The following is a 14,556-nucleotide window of genomic DNA, read 5'->3' on the forward strand; positions in this document are numbered from 1 at the left end:
GGAGGTTAACCCAAGCCCTGCGTGTCCCCAGGCACTCTCATTTGTTGACTTCTGTAATCGAAAAGCCTTGGTTTCATGCATGTTAACATCAGAAGCCTCCTCCCTATGTTTGTTTTACTCACTGCTTTAGCACACTCCGCCAACCCTGATATCCTTGCCGTGTCTGAATCCTCACAGCTATCTTCAGAGTTTGTTCTGTTAGGTGACCTAAACTGGGATATGCTTAACACCCCAGCAGTCCTACAATCTAAACTAGAGGCCTTCAATCTCACACAAATTATCAAGGAAACCACCAGGTACAACCCTAAATCCGTAAACATGGGCACCCTCATAGATATTATCCTGACCAACTTGCCCTCCAAATACACCTCTGCTGTTTTCAATGAGGATCTCAGCGATCAATGCCTCATTGCCTGCATCTGCTATGGGTCCGCGGTCAAATGACCACCCCTCATCACTGTTAAACGCTCCCTAAAACACTTCTGTGAGCAGGCCTTTCTATTCGACCTGGCCCGGGTATCCCGAAAGGATATTGACCTCATCCTGTCAGTCAAGGATGCCTGGTCATTCTTTAAAAGTAATTTCCAGGCCTCCCGGGTGGTGCAGTGGTCTAAGTAACTGTGCCACCAGAGACTCTGGGTTTGAGCCCAGGCACTGTCGCAGCCAGGCGCGACCGGGAGGCCCATGGGGCGGCGCACAATTGGCCTAGTGTCGCCCGGGAGACGCTAGGCCAGCATGGATATCCTTGTCTCATCACGCACTGGCGACTCCTGTGGTGGGCTGGGCGCAGTGCACGCTGGCCAGGTTGCTAGGTGTACGGTGTTTCCTCCAGCACATTGGTGCGTCTGGCTTCCGGGTTGGATGCGCGCTGTGTTAAGAAGCAGTGCGGCTTTGTTGGGTTGTGTTTCGGAGAATGCATGGCTCTCGACCTTCGCCTCTCCCGAGTCCATGCGGGAGTCGTGGCGATGGGACAAGACAGAAACCTCCAGCATTTGGATACCAGGAAATTGGGGAGAAAAGGGGTAAAATATATATTTTTAAATAATCATAATTTTTTAAAAAGTAATTCCCTCGCCATCTTCAATAAGCATGCCCTTTTCAAAAAATTTTGGCCTGACTGCCCTCGACCAGCACAAAAACATCCTGTGGAATACTGCACTAGCATCAAATAGTCCCCACGATATGCAACTGTTCAGGGAAGTCAGGAACCAATACACGCAGTCAGTCAGGAAAGCAAAGGCTGGCTTTTTCAAACAGAAATTTGCATCCAAAAAGTTTTGGGACACTGTAAAGTCTATGGAGAACAAGAGCACATCCTCCCAGCTGCCCACTGCACTGAGGCTAGATAACACAGTCACCACCGATAAATCCATGATACTCGAACATTTCAATCTGCATTTCTCTACAGCTGGCAATGCTTTCTTCCTGGCTTCCCCAACCCCGGCCAACAGCTCCGCACTCCCCGCAGGTACTTGCCCGAGCCTCCCCCGCTTCTCCTTCACCCAAATCCAGATAGCAGATGTTCTGAAAGAGCTGCAAAACCTGGACCCGTACAAATCAGCTGAGCTAAACAATCTGGACCCACTCTTTCTAAAATTATCCACTGCCATTGTTGCAACCCCTATTACCAGTCTGTTCAACCTCTCTTTCATATCGTCTGAGATCCCTAAAGATTGGAAAACTTCTTCAAAGGGAGTGACACTCTAGACCCAAACTTTTATAGACCTATATCCATCCTGCCCTGCCTTTCTAAAGTCTGTTGTCCGGACCTCTGGCAGTCTCTATGAGGGTACCACAGGGTTCAATTCTCGGGACGACTCTTTTCTCTGTATATATCAACGATGTAGCTCTTGCTGCGGGTGATTCCCTGATCCACCTTTACGCAGATGACGCCATTCTGTATACTTCTGTCCCTTCTTTCGATACTGTGTTAACTAAGCTTCAATGCCACACAACACTACTTCCGTGGCCTCCAACTGCTCTTAAACGCTAGTAAAACCAAATGCATGCTTTTCAACCGTTAGCTGCCCACACCCGCCCACCCGACTAGCATCACCACTCTGGATAGTTCTGACCTAGAATATGTGGACAGCTACAAAAACCTAGGTGTCTGTAAACGCTCCTTCCAGACTCATAACAAACACCTCCAATCCAAAATCAAATCTAGAATCGGCATTCTATTTCGCAACAAAGCCTCCTTCACTCACTCCGCCAAACTTACCCTAGTAAAACTGACTATCCTACCGATCCTCGACTTCGGCGATGTCATCTACAAAATAGCTTCCAATACTCTACTCAGCAAACTGGATGCAGTTTATCACAGTGCCATCTGTTTTGTTACTAAAGTCCCTTATTCCACCCACCACTGCGACCTGTATGCTCTAGTCGGCTGGCCCTTGCTACATATTCGTCGCCAGACCTACTGGCTTCAGGTCATCTATAAGTCTATGCTAGGTAAAGCTCTGCCTTATCTCAGCTCACTGGTCACGATAACAACACCCACCCGTAGCACGCGCTCCAGCAGGTATATCTCACTGGTCATCTCCAAAGTCAACACCTCCTTTGGCCGCCTTTCTTTCCAGTTCTCTGCTGCCAGTGACTGGAACGAATAGCAAAAATCGTTGAAGCTGGAGACTTACATTTCCCTCATAAACATCAGCCATCTGAGCAGCTAACCGATCACTGCAGCTGTACATAGTCCATCTGTAAATAGCCCACCCAATATACCTACCTCATCCCCATATTGTTTTTATTTACTTCTCTGCTCTTTTGCACACCAGTATCACTACTTGCACATCATCATCTGCTCATCTATCACTCCAGTGTTAATCTGCTAAATTGTAATTACTTTGCTACTATGGCCTATTTTTTGCCTTACCTCCTCACGCCATTTGCACACATTGTATATAGACTTTCTTTTGTTTCTATTGTGTTATTGACTCTACGCTTTATTCCATGTGTAACTCTGTGTTGTTGTTTGTGTCGCACTGCTTTATCTTGGCCAGTTCACAGTTGTAAATGAGAACTTGTTCTCAACTAGCTTACCTGGTTAAATAAAGGTTAAATAACATTTTTTTAAATAAAAAAAAATATTGTAATGGTGAGAGGTTAGCATGTCTTGGGGGTATGATATTTGAGTTTCTGTAACTTTGTCACTCATCATTATTCACAATTCATTCAGGATTATCCGTAATCATGGTAGCATCTACATTAATGTAGAAGTATTTAGAAACAAATTATATTCTTATTTGCAATAAAGTGACTCCAAAATGACACGATACATTATTTACCATTAATTTCTGTTGGGCACAAAATAATCTGAAACACAACCAAAACAAACGGCAAATGTATTCAACAAATGTGTAGTCACAAGCTAGATGTAATCATTGTGTGCTATGAATGTGGAATCAAATACTTAACTTTTTACTACTTTAATACACATTCAAGTGAATTTGTCCCAATTCTTTTGCTCCCCTGAAATGGGGGGGACTATGTACATAAAGTGCAGTCATTTCTACAAGGTTCAACCGACATGGACGAACATACCCTAAAATGAAAGCTAACAGTCTGCACTTTAACTTCATAGTTTGATTTCAAACTTTGCCATTGTGACATTGTGGGAGGATAAAAACCTTCAATTAGTTTATTAGCCACTATACAGTAAATGCTAGGTTACACAATTTCTTCAGATAACAGTCTCCAATATCAACCTTTCCAATCAAACAAAAACAGGGAGAAGAGACAATCTGTAGACATGCTGAGGTAAAAGAACATACTCTTTGCCAGAATTCAGCCAGCCTTCACAAGAGCAAAACATATGCGAATATGTCCCCTTTTGTTTTTTTACACCTCCAGTAGGGGAATTATATTTCTGAGTGCACTATATTCAGTTTCACTGGTGTATATACTGAACAAACAGAAATACTCCTCAGTTTCATCAGCTTCCGGGTGGCTAGTCTCAGATGATCCCGCAGGTGAAGAAGTCGGATGTGGAGGTCCTGGGCTGGCGTGGTTACATGTGGTCTGCGGTTGTGAGGCCGGTTGGACGTGCTGCCACATTTTCTAAAAACAAAGTTTGAAGCGGCTTATGGTAGATAAATTAACAATCAGTTCTCTCCAACAGCTCTGGTGGACATTCCGTCAGTCAGCATGCCAATTGCACGCTCCCTCAAAACTTGATACATCTGCGGCATTGTGTTGTGTGACAAAACGGCACACTTTAGAGTGGCCTTTTATCATCCCCAGTATAAAGTGCAGCTGTGTAATCATAATTCTGTTTAATCAACTTCTTGATATGCCACACCTGTCAGGTGAATGAATTATCTTATCTTGAGAGAACATTTCTGGGATCTTTTATTTCAGCTCATGAAACATGGGACCAACACTTTAGATATTGCATTTTTATTTTTGTTCAGTATAGTATGTTCTATGAAAGGTCTTACATTTCTGGACATTCAAACATATCTGTATCCATTCATCATCATCAACAGTGTCTCCTAGGTCTTCCTCACATTTTTGTTTGACATGTTTTGTGTCATCGGGGAAAGTCTCTATCAACCCTTGATACAGTTTGGAAATCAACTTTAGAGGTTTGTCAGACAGCTTTAAAATAGTTTCAATCTTTGAGGCTTCTGGCTTGTCCAGTGTTTGCTGCACAGAGGGAATAAAGTGTTGAATCTGCAAAACTTTACCTCAGCTCCATCACTGACTGGTCTTCCCTGGTTGTCTGACCCCACTGAGACCCCTGTCACCATCTGATCCTGCTCAGATGAGGCATGGCAAAGAATTACCTTGGTGTACATTTATACATTATATCATCCAAGAATAGAATCAATGGTTCAATAACTGAAATTACCATTATTCTCAGATCCCAGACTGTAGCCTACCCATCAACTCAACTATGTGTCCATGCACTGATTGTCATAATATACTGTAAAATTCACCTGATCTCCCAATACTGGTCCTCCCTGGCTGTCTGACCCTGCTGGGACAACTGTCACCATCTAATCCTCTTAAGACATGATGGGTATAGTGTTGTGAACTGACTGTGCACCATGACAGTGAAGCATGTAGAGCTGTTTATAACAGGTCAGTGTGAAAAGTAGGGAATTACCTTGGGAAACTGACAGATCATTAAAGTTATATTTCTATACTGACTTTAATATAAACTCACATTGCTCTGTAAAAAAATGTCAGATTATCGGTTTCACCTTTTGGCCGCTGGTTTCATCGTTTGATTCAGGTCTAGTGTGATTGAGGCAAAAATAAAAGCTACAGTTAGTGAGCTAGCTAGTTAGTGAGCTAGCTACAGTTAGTGAGCTAGCTACAGTTAGTAAGCTAGCTACAGTTAGTGAGCTAGCTACAGTTAGTGAGCTAGCTCCCTAGCTAGCTTTAATGGTAGCTACATAAACTGGCAAAAACTAGCCAAGTTAATTTACTTCTGTTGAAATGTGACAAAAAAAGGCTACAAAACATTTCCATACACGCAATAGCTGTTAAATAGTGCTACCTGACAGATAGCTAGAGGCTAGAGCTGAACTGGCTGTGGTAGCTAATGTTACATGTCAGCTACACTACTAGCTCAGCACTGGAAATGTTTTTTTCTCTGTTAAGTAAAACAGCAGTTTCCTTGCCAGCTACATCAGTCGTATAAATACTAACCAGTTTCTGCTCTGCTTCCTTTAACAACTTGGAGAAAAAGCACAACACACAGAGACAACAACTGCCTCTTCACATGCTCTGTGGTGTCCATGCTGTCCTAAATCCAGCCAGTTGAAACCGCCAAACAGCCTACCCAACCGCTCTGAGGTGTCCACATGGCCTAAATCCAGCTGGTTGAAACCGCCAAACAGCCTACCCGACCACTCTGAGGTGTCCACATGGCCTAAATCCAGCTGGTTGAAACCGCCAAACAGCCTACCCGACCGCTCTGAGGTGTCCACATGGCCTAAATCCAGCTGGTTGAAACCGCCAAACAGCCTACCCGACCGTTCTGAGGTGTCCACTTGGCCTAAATCCAGCTGGTTGAAACCGCCAAACAGCCTACCCGACTGCTCTGAGGTGTTCGCATGGCCCTGAAGTACACCGTTGACGCTTTTTGGATCACAGTGCAATGATAAAAATGTTGGGGGGGATTTTAGAATGTGGGGAGGTCATGTCCCCAGTGAAAGTTGTGCCCCTGTTTAGGTCTAGTTTTGATGGGCCGGAGGTGCAGGCTCACAGGCATCGTCTTTTTTCTCGCTCATCCACTTGGATAGAGTCAAGGATATGTTTTGCATTACTCTAAAGGCCTACTACAACCCAGCATGTTTTCGTTTCCCTTACAATACATTTTATTAGTAATAGAGTTACAGTAAATGAAACGGTCCTGTAACGGATTATTTTTACAAAGTAAATCGTTGAAGAGAATGGTATTAACGCGCAAGGCACACGGTCAAATTGTTAACATGAAGGGCAACACTGACAAATAGGCATAATACAAACTCATCTTTACACTATTGTTGTAAATTAAATCAACCTCTTCATCCTCATCATTCAGTTAGGCCTAATTTTAATTTGATTGTGAAGTAACTTGCACAATTATCGCCCATTACCTACATTTGTTATTCATTCAGTGGGCTGGCATCATTTGCTTCGCTGGATAGAGTCAATGATTTGTTTTGCATTATTCTAAAGGGCTGCTGCCACATGTGTAGCTCCCTTCAGTAACCACGAGCACAACCGTTCCTTGATTTTAACTGGCGGCTTTATTCTGTAGTTTGACTGTGCATTTAAACAGCTTGGAAAATTCCCGAAAATTTTATCATGGCTTTAGAAGCTTCTGATAGGCTAATTGATATAATTTCAGTCAATTGGTGGTGTACCTGTGTATGTATTTCAAGGCCTACCTTCAAACTCAGTGCCTCTTTACTTGACATCATGGGAAATCAAAAGAAATCAGCCAAGACCTCAGAAAAAAAATGTAGACCTCCACAAGTCTGGTTCATCCTTGGGAGCAATTTCCAAACGCCTGAAGGTACCACGTTCAGCTGTACAAACAATAGTATGCATGTATAACACCATGGGACCACGCAGCCGTCAAACCGCTCAGGAAGGAGATGCGTTCTGTATCCTAGAGATGAACCGTCAATACTGGGGCCCCTCCTGTTCAGCCTGTACATTAATGATCTGCCTTCTGTCTGTACTGGGTCTGAAGTTCAAATGTATGCAGATGATACAGTGATATATGTGCATGCAAAGAGCAAACAACAAGCTGCACAAGAACTCACTACTGTAATGGTCCAGGTTACAAAGTGGCTCAGTGACTCGTGTTTGCATCTCAATGTGAAAAAAACTGTTTGCATGTTCTTCACAAAGAGGGCAACAGATGCTACTGAGCCAGATGTCTATGTGTCAGGGGAGAAGCTCCAGGTGGTATCCGATTTTAAGTACCTTGGCATCATACTTGATTCCAACCTCTCTTTTAAAAAGCATGTGAAAAAGGTAATTCAAATAACCAAATTCAACCTAGCTAATTTCCGATTTATACGAAATTGTTTGACTACAGAGGTAGCAAAACTGTACTTCAAATCTATGATACTCCCCCACTTAACATACTGCTTGACTAGTTGGGCCCAAGCTTGCTGTACAACATTAAAACCTATTCAGTCTGTCTACAAACAGGCTCTCAAAGTGCTTGATAGGAAGCCCAATAGCCATCATCATTGTCACATCCTTAGAAAGCATGAGCTCTTGAGTTGGGAAAATCTTGTGCAATACACCGACGCATGTCTTGTATTCAAGATCCTCAATGGCCTGGCTCCCCCTCCACTCAATATTTTTGTTAAACAGAAAACCCAGACATATGGCAGCAGATCCACAAGGTCTGCCATGAGAGGTGACTGTATAGTTCCCCTAAGGAAAAGCACCTTTAGTAAATATGCATTCTCTGTGAGAGCTTCCCATGTCTGGAATACACTGCCATCAGACACACATAACTGCACCACATATCACACTTTCACCAAATGCTTGAAGACATGGCTAAAGGTCAATCAGATTTGTGAACATGGTCCCTAGCTGTGTGTTGCCACTCTCCATGTTGTCTGTTGTCTGTAGCTTGTGAGGTGTGGAAACACTTTGTTGCTTTTATGAATTTTGTCTTGCTGCTTTTTGTTTTATGATGCTCTGTCTGTATGCTACGTCTTGCTTGTCCTATGTTGCTCTGTCTGTATGCTATGTCTTGCTTGTCATATGTTGCTATGTCTTGCTTGTTCTATGTTGCTATTGTCTATATTGTAATTGTTTTTAATAACCTGCCCAGGGACTGCGGTTGAAAATTAGCCGGTTGGCTAAAACCGGCACTTTTACTGAAATGTTGATTAATGTGCACTGTCCCTGTAAAAATAAAAATAAACTCAAACTCAAACTCAAACGTACTTTGGTGTGAAAAGTGCAAATCAATCCCAGAGCAACAGCAAAGGACCTTGTGAAGATGCTGGAGGAAACAGGTACAAAAGTATCTATATCCACAGTAAAACGAGTCCTATATCGACATAACCTGAAAGGCCACTCAGCAAGGAAGAAGCCACTGCTCCAAAACAGTCATAAAAAAGCCAGACTATGGTTTGGAACTGCACATGGGGACAAAGCTCAAACCTTTTTGAGAAATGTCCTCTGGTCTGATGAAACAAAAATAGAACTCTTTGGTCATAATGACCATCGTTATGTTTGGAAGAAAAAGGATGAGGCTTGCAAGCCGAAGAACACCATCCCAACCGTGAAGCACAGGGGTTGCAGCATCATGTTGTGGGGGTGCTTTGCTGCAGGAGGGACTGGTGCACTTCATAAAATAGATGGCATCATGACGGAGGGAAATTTTGTGGATAAATTGAAGCAACATCTCAAGACATCAGTCAGGAAGTTCAAGCTTGGTCGCAAATGGGTCTTCCGAATGGACAAAGCCATCACCAAGCCAATGTATTGGAGTGGCCATCACAAAGCCCTGACCTCATCCTATAAAAATGTGTGGGCAGAACTGAAAAAGCATGTGTGAGCAAGGAGGTCTACAAACCTGACTCAGTTACACCAGCTCTGTCAGGAGGAATGGACCAAAATTCGCCCAATTTATTGTGGGAAGCTTGTGGAAGGATACCTGAAACGTTTGACCAAAGTTAAACAATTTAAAGGCAATGCTATCAAATACTAATTGAGTGTATGTAAACTTCTTAACCCATTGGGAATGTGATGAAAGAAATAAAAGCTGAAATAAATCATTCTCAACTATTATTCTGACATTTCACATTCTTAAAATAAAGTCGTGATCCTAACTGTCCAAAGACAGAACATTTTTACGAGGATAAAATGTCAGGAATTGTGAAAAACTGTTTTTGGCTGAGGTGTATGTGGCTAAAGTGTATGTAAACTTCCGACTTCAGCTGTATATCTTTCGAAAAAACTGCAGTAGAAAGGACGATCTACGCATTACAAGCAGCTCATTTTAAACACTGCAGACCAATCCAAACTCATCTCTCGGTATGTCCAGCCCACTCATTGTCTCAATACAATCCGGACTAGCGGGAAGGTTGCTGTATTTCTCTGTGGCTAAACAAACTAGGCTCGTAATTTAACTATTTTATTCGTATTTACAGATGACATACACATTTGGCACATGAAAGTTCACATGTTCGAGAAGGAATTTCTGCCAAACAATGTATTTTTATTTTTGTTATTTTTTATGCTTAAGTTCAAAAGGCTCTCCTGTGAAGTCGTGACTTGTGACATACGCCTAAACTAAAAAAACTATCTACCAAATCTATTAATTTTAAAATGTTGATTCTCCTTTCCATTATCAGTCACCTGATGATAAGACAAGAAAATGTTTTGCTAATGTATGATGGGGGTTCCTTGGTCGGCGGTTTTTCTGGGAGTGGGTCCCTGGGCAAGAAAAGGTTGAAGACCAATGCTATAAATCACTATATCTAAAAGTCTGTTCAATTGCGCACTCAAATAGCTATCAGTCCACTGGCCTGGCTCCCCAGACTCCCTGCTTCAGACAAACGCTACGCCACGCTACGCACAAGGATATGTTTTTTTCTCCGCCAGGAGTCTAGAATTAAGTACCCCCATGTCCCTTCACCAAACGCAAACACATTCGGGGCCATCTAATTGGCCAGAACACATGTGGATAAAGCGGCGGTTTGAAAATCCGTAATTGGTTTTGATACTCTGATTGGTTAGAGACGATGCAATTACTGATGAATTTGTTTTGTACACAAACAACTTCAATTATGGCAGTCTCAGACTAAGGTATGTAGCGAACGACAGAGTAGTGGAATAATTTAGTGTGAGTCATCAGGCTATCAATCCACTGCTACCTGTCACTCACACTGTCTCTGTCTGTCTGGGGGATTGATGTAGCTTTGAGGTTAGAGGGCTGGGCCATAAGAAGCCCCCAAATGATTATATTAAAGACTCCCAGATAAATTATTTTACATGAAACCGAGTAAAATCTGGTGTGGTTGAGAAAGAGCGAGCGAGAGAGACGACATAAAATAACCAATCCGGTACCTGTTAGAGCGTGGTTGACAGTTGATCAGATTATTTGTGGCGGGGCTGGGTTATTATTTCCGAGTGTGTGACACAAACTGCTCGTTTGGCGTGGACCATTCTACACAGCTGGAAAGGGCGACGGAGCGGGGGCGCGTGAGTGTGCATGTGTGTTTGGTCGGGGAGTAAACGCCTGGCAATGGACACCTACAGACCACACGCCGTGTTGATTTTACTGTTGTTATCGTCGGATAGTTGTCTGTCGTCGCAGTTTCCAACACAACTCATGTAAGTAGGCTTGCTACAATTCAAATTCCCGCCTAGCTTGTCAAACCCAGTTGTTGGTTGTGTAACTGTTGTAAGTAAAACTGATTAATTATTTGTGTTTGTGTGGCGTGTGTGTGATTCCTAATGGTGAAGAACTAAAACAATGGTATGTGAAGAAATACTGTAATCAAGGGGAATTGCCATCTAGCAATTCTGGCTAATGCCATATGGGCTGGACATTTTTTTTTTTAAATATAAAAACAAAACAATTAAAAGTTGATAAGGCAAGCTGCCCATGGGATTGTTAAAATTTATTTTTGTATTTTTTCCCCCACAATTTCTCTGTTATACTAATCTATAATGAGCCATTGGCTGATCAGTAGGCAAGATGGGCCAGCCAGATTTTCTGAAAGGCTGAGTTTAGGTCACGCACACTCAAATTCAAAGTTAAATGTGGCATCTGCAAGATCTGCTCCCACTGTCTTCATTTAGACAGCCAAGATCATGGATAGTAAAAAACGGAAAGGGTGCATGTAAATGTAGAAAAAACGCATTTTACATTGTCACCATGATATGGTAAAAAAGTTAATTGCATTGTCCTCATGATTACATTAATGAAATTGTCTGTCCTGTGCCTGCGCCCTAGCTGGGGCCTGCTTTAGTGATCGAGCGAGCAACTCTCCCCTCCCCTCATGCGCTCAAGAGAAAAAGGTGTTCTGATCATATAACATTTCAAAATGCAATTGTAGGAAAAATACAGCTTTGGAAGCTTCATCCCATTGTCCCTGTCTGAGAGAGAAGGCTCTCAGCTTTCTGTCGGTTAACTTTTTATTTCTCAACGCTCAATCTTCAGCTCAATAGCAACTATTTAACAACCAATATATTTGATATGGCTTTGAGATATGGAGTGGCAAAATGTGCACCGGTCATTGACGTTACCCAGGCCGGTAACACTTTACAATAAGGTTCCATTTGTAAAGGGTTTATAAAGAGGTTCTAATTATGTTAATGTTTATGTAATAATTTGTAAATGCATTAATAAACAGTTATATTGCATTGGTCAAAATAGTGCAATAGCTGATAAGTTTTTCCCAAATAGATAACAGTTTAAACTACAAACTAATGGTGTCACGTGACTCATCTGAAGGTAACAGATACCAGTTTTAAAAAGTGACGGGAAGTATGAAGGTAGTTTTGTGCCTTCCGCCAAAAGAGGGTCAAATATGTGTACATATATATATATATATACAGTACCAGTCAAAAGTTTGGACACACCTACTCATTCCAAGGTTTTTCTGAATTTTTTGCTATGTTCTACATTGTAGAATAATAGTGAATACATCAAAACTGAAATAACACATGGAATCATGTAGTAACCAAAAAACTGTTAAAACAAATCCAAATATATTTTATATTTAAGATTCTTCAAATAGCCAACCCTTGCCCTTTCAATAGCACCCCCTTCTACATCAATGTCTTAAACTCTGAAGAATTAAGTTGCAAAAATGTATACCAGTATATAATCTCCTCATACATGCACTACATAGAAAGAACAACATTGAATGCAAAGAAGGATGCAAAGAAGAATTGTAAAACAATTTTAATTGCAGTGACTGAAATCTGTAGCCTATTAATGGTATAGTGAGTAATCTTGCTAATTCAGACAAACAGGGGGCATCGTTTTCTTCCCTTAACATTACAAGTCAGAATATAAATTGATAACAGATAGTGTCTCATGATCCTCTTCAGTGTCTTCATCGGTTTCTTTCTTGTTAAGCATTTTCCCATCCTAGAGACTGAGACCTTATGGGAATGTGTGGGAGAGAAGAGGTATTCATGACAATTTAGTGTAGTCACTAGCTACATTATTCTACTATCATCATTATCAAGATTTCTACCATTTTAGGCTTAGCTAGTTATGTTATCATCGGCTAATAATGGCAAGTCATGTGAAACACTAGCTAACACTAATAGATAGATTCCATAGATGAAAGGGGACAGCTATTTATCACAATTGTACTAATCCACTAGCCAGTTAGTAAGTTAGTCCTAAAATTAGAACCACTTGTGTTATAGTGCTGACAAAGGATGCTAGAAAGCTAGCTAACTTACCAGCTAACTAGATAGACTGTATCCAAGTTAAGGTTAGATAACTAGCTAGATAGCTTTTTAAGATTAGCATGCTATCTAAACAAATTGCATGGAAACTCTGTCATGTCGATTTTAGCTAGCTATCTAGCTAGCCAGGAAATGTGATCTACTTAGCTAGTTAGCTATATCATGTAAAATATTATTTTGTTTCAAATCGTCTAGCAGAATGTCTATATAAAAAAGTGTTTTAGGTTTTACCTAATTCTAGCTGGCTTGCTAATGTTTCCTAGCTAGCTAGGTAGGACAAAAGTAATAGCAAATGTTAGCCATCTACTTAACTAGCTGAGCAGCATGCTATATCATCCAACAGAACTTCTGTTTTTGAAAGTGAAACAAATATAGTGAAATAGTGAATTTACCCTCCCTACTCTGTCAACATTTGTGTCTTGTGAACAACGTTTCATTTGTGCAATATCTTCTGTCTGGCCTTTGCACACTTCTCATAGCCACGTCCATCATCATTCTTCATGACGCACTGTCACATGATGTCAGTGTCAACACAACATTCTGGGCACATTCCAGGTCGTCTTTATTTCACAGGTGGGCAGATCTCACAAAGTCGGAGGAATTTTTCAGAAACCAGCAAACAACACCAATAATATGGCTTGAGATTTTGAGATAATGCCATAATTTCTGCAATAAATAAGTTTCCAACGCATCATTACGTTTCAGACAAGGGGCAAGACCATTGGTCTGAAAACCAATCATTTCTGTTCCTGGGACAGAGTAACAATGCATTACACCCAAAAGTGAGAAAATAACTATTGTTTAACTGTGCAACCATTGAAAATAAGGTTACATGATGGTACATAAGGGCTCAATATAATACGCATTTGTAAGTGTATATATTGTTAATAGCTGGAGGTACGTGGTGGCTCACTATTTGGCAAGCACTGACTGGCTATTGCACTGGTTTGACCAATTTCTTATACCCATTTATTAATGGTTTATAATGCATGTACAAATGGTTAAATAATTGTTAATAATGTATATTACAAACCCTTTATTAACCCTTTACACATGGAACCTTATTGTAAAGTGTTGCCCATAGCTCTATAGGTCTCATGGGTAGAAGACTACACCTGCAAAGTTTTTTAGGACATTATATTTACTATTATATTTAGAGTTAGCAATCAAGTTAATGTGTTTAAAGTTTCACCTTCCTCATGTTTTGAACCCCAAATGAATTAGCCTATGATATTAGTTAGTGCACATAAATATGTATGTAATTCATCTCTATTGAACAAAACTAAAAAATCTGGAAATTCTGGAGTCCTATTTTGAAAGTATAATATAGCAACAATAGTCTATTGTCAACCTAAAATTCATGAAAATCACTGGATTAGATTGCAAATCAAAATATCTTGAATCATGCATTCCTGCTTGGACGTGTTAGATGAAACAACTTATTTATTGAATACCTCCGTAGTCGATTTATTGTACCTCTTAATAAAGGACTGTGAATTACTTATAAGATGATTACTCATGGGTCCAACCAAATCATGAGCTGGTGCCACAAATGATAAAGCTTAGTGACACCAGGGGAAATGTTTGTCTGGAGCCCTGTAATAGTAACACTTCGGGTCGGTGTTAATTTAGCGGAACACATGACAG

The 14,556-nt window shown here is 41.1% G+C and overlaps 1 pseudogene; it reads left to right on the top strand.

Moving 5' to 3' along the window:
- Positions 1 to 10,417: 10,417 nt before the first annotated feature.
- The window catches only part of LOC109888855 (voltage-dependent calcium channel subunit alpha-2/delta-1-like), a 101,547-nt pseudogene continuing 97,408 nt past the window's right edge, over positions 10,418 to 14,556 (top strand).

The sequence above is a fragment of the Oncorhynchus kisutch genome, linkage group LG4 (assembly GCF_002021735.2).
Source record: "Oncorhynchus kisutch isolate 150728-3 linkage group LG4, Okis_V2, whole genome shotgun sequence".
Lineage (NCBI taxonomy): Eukaryota > Metazoa > Chordata > Actinopteri > Salmoniformes > Salmonidae > Oncorhynchus > Oncorhynchus kisutch.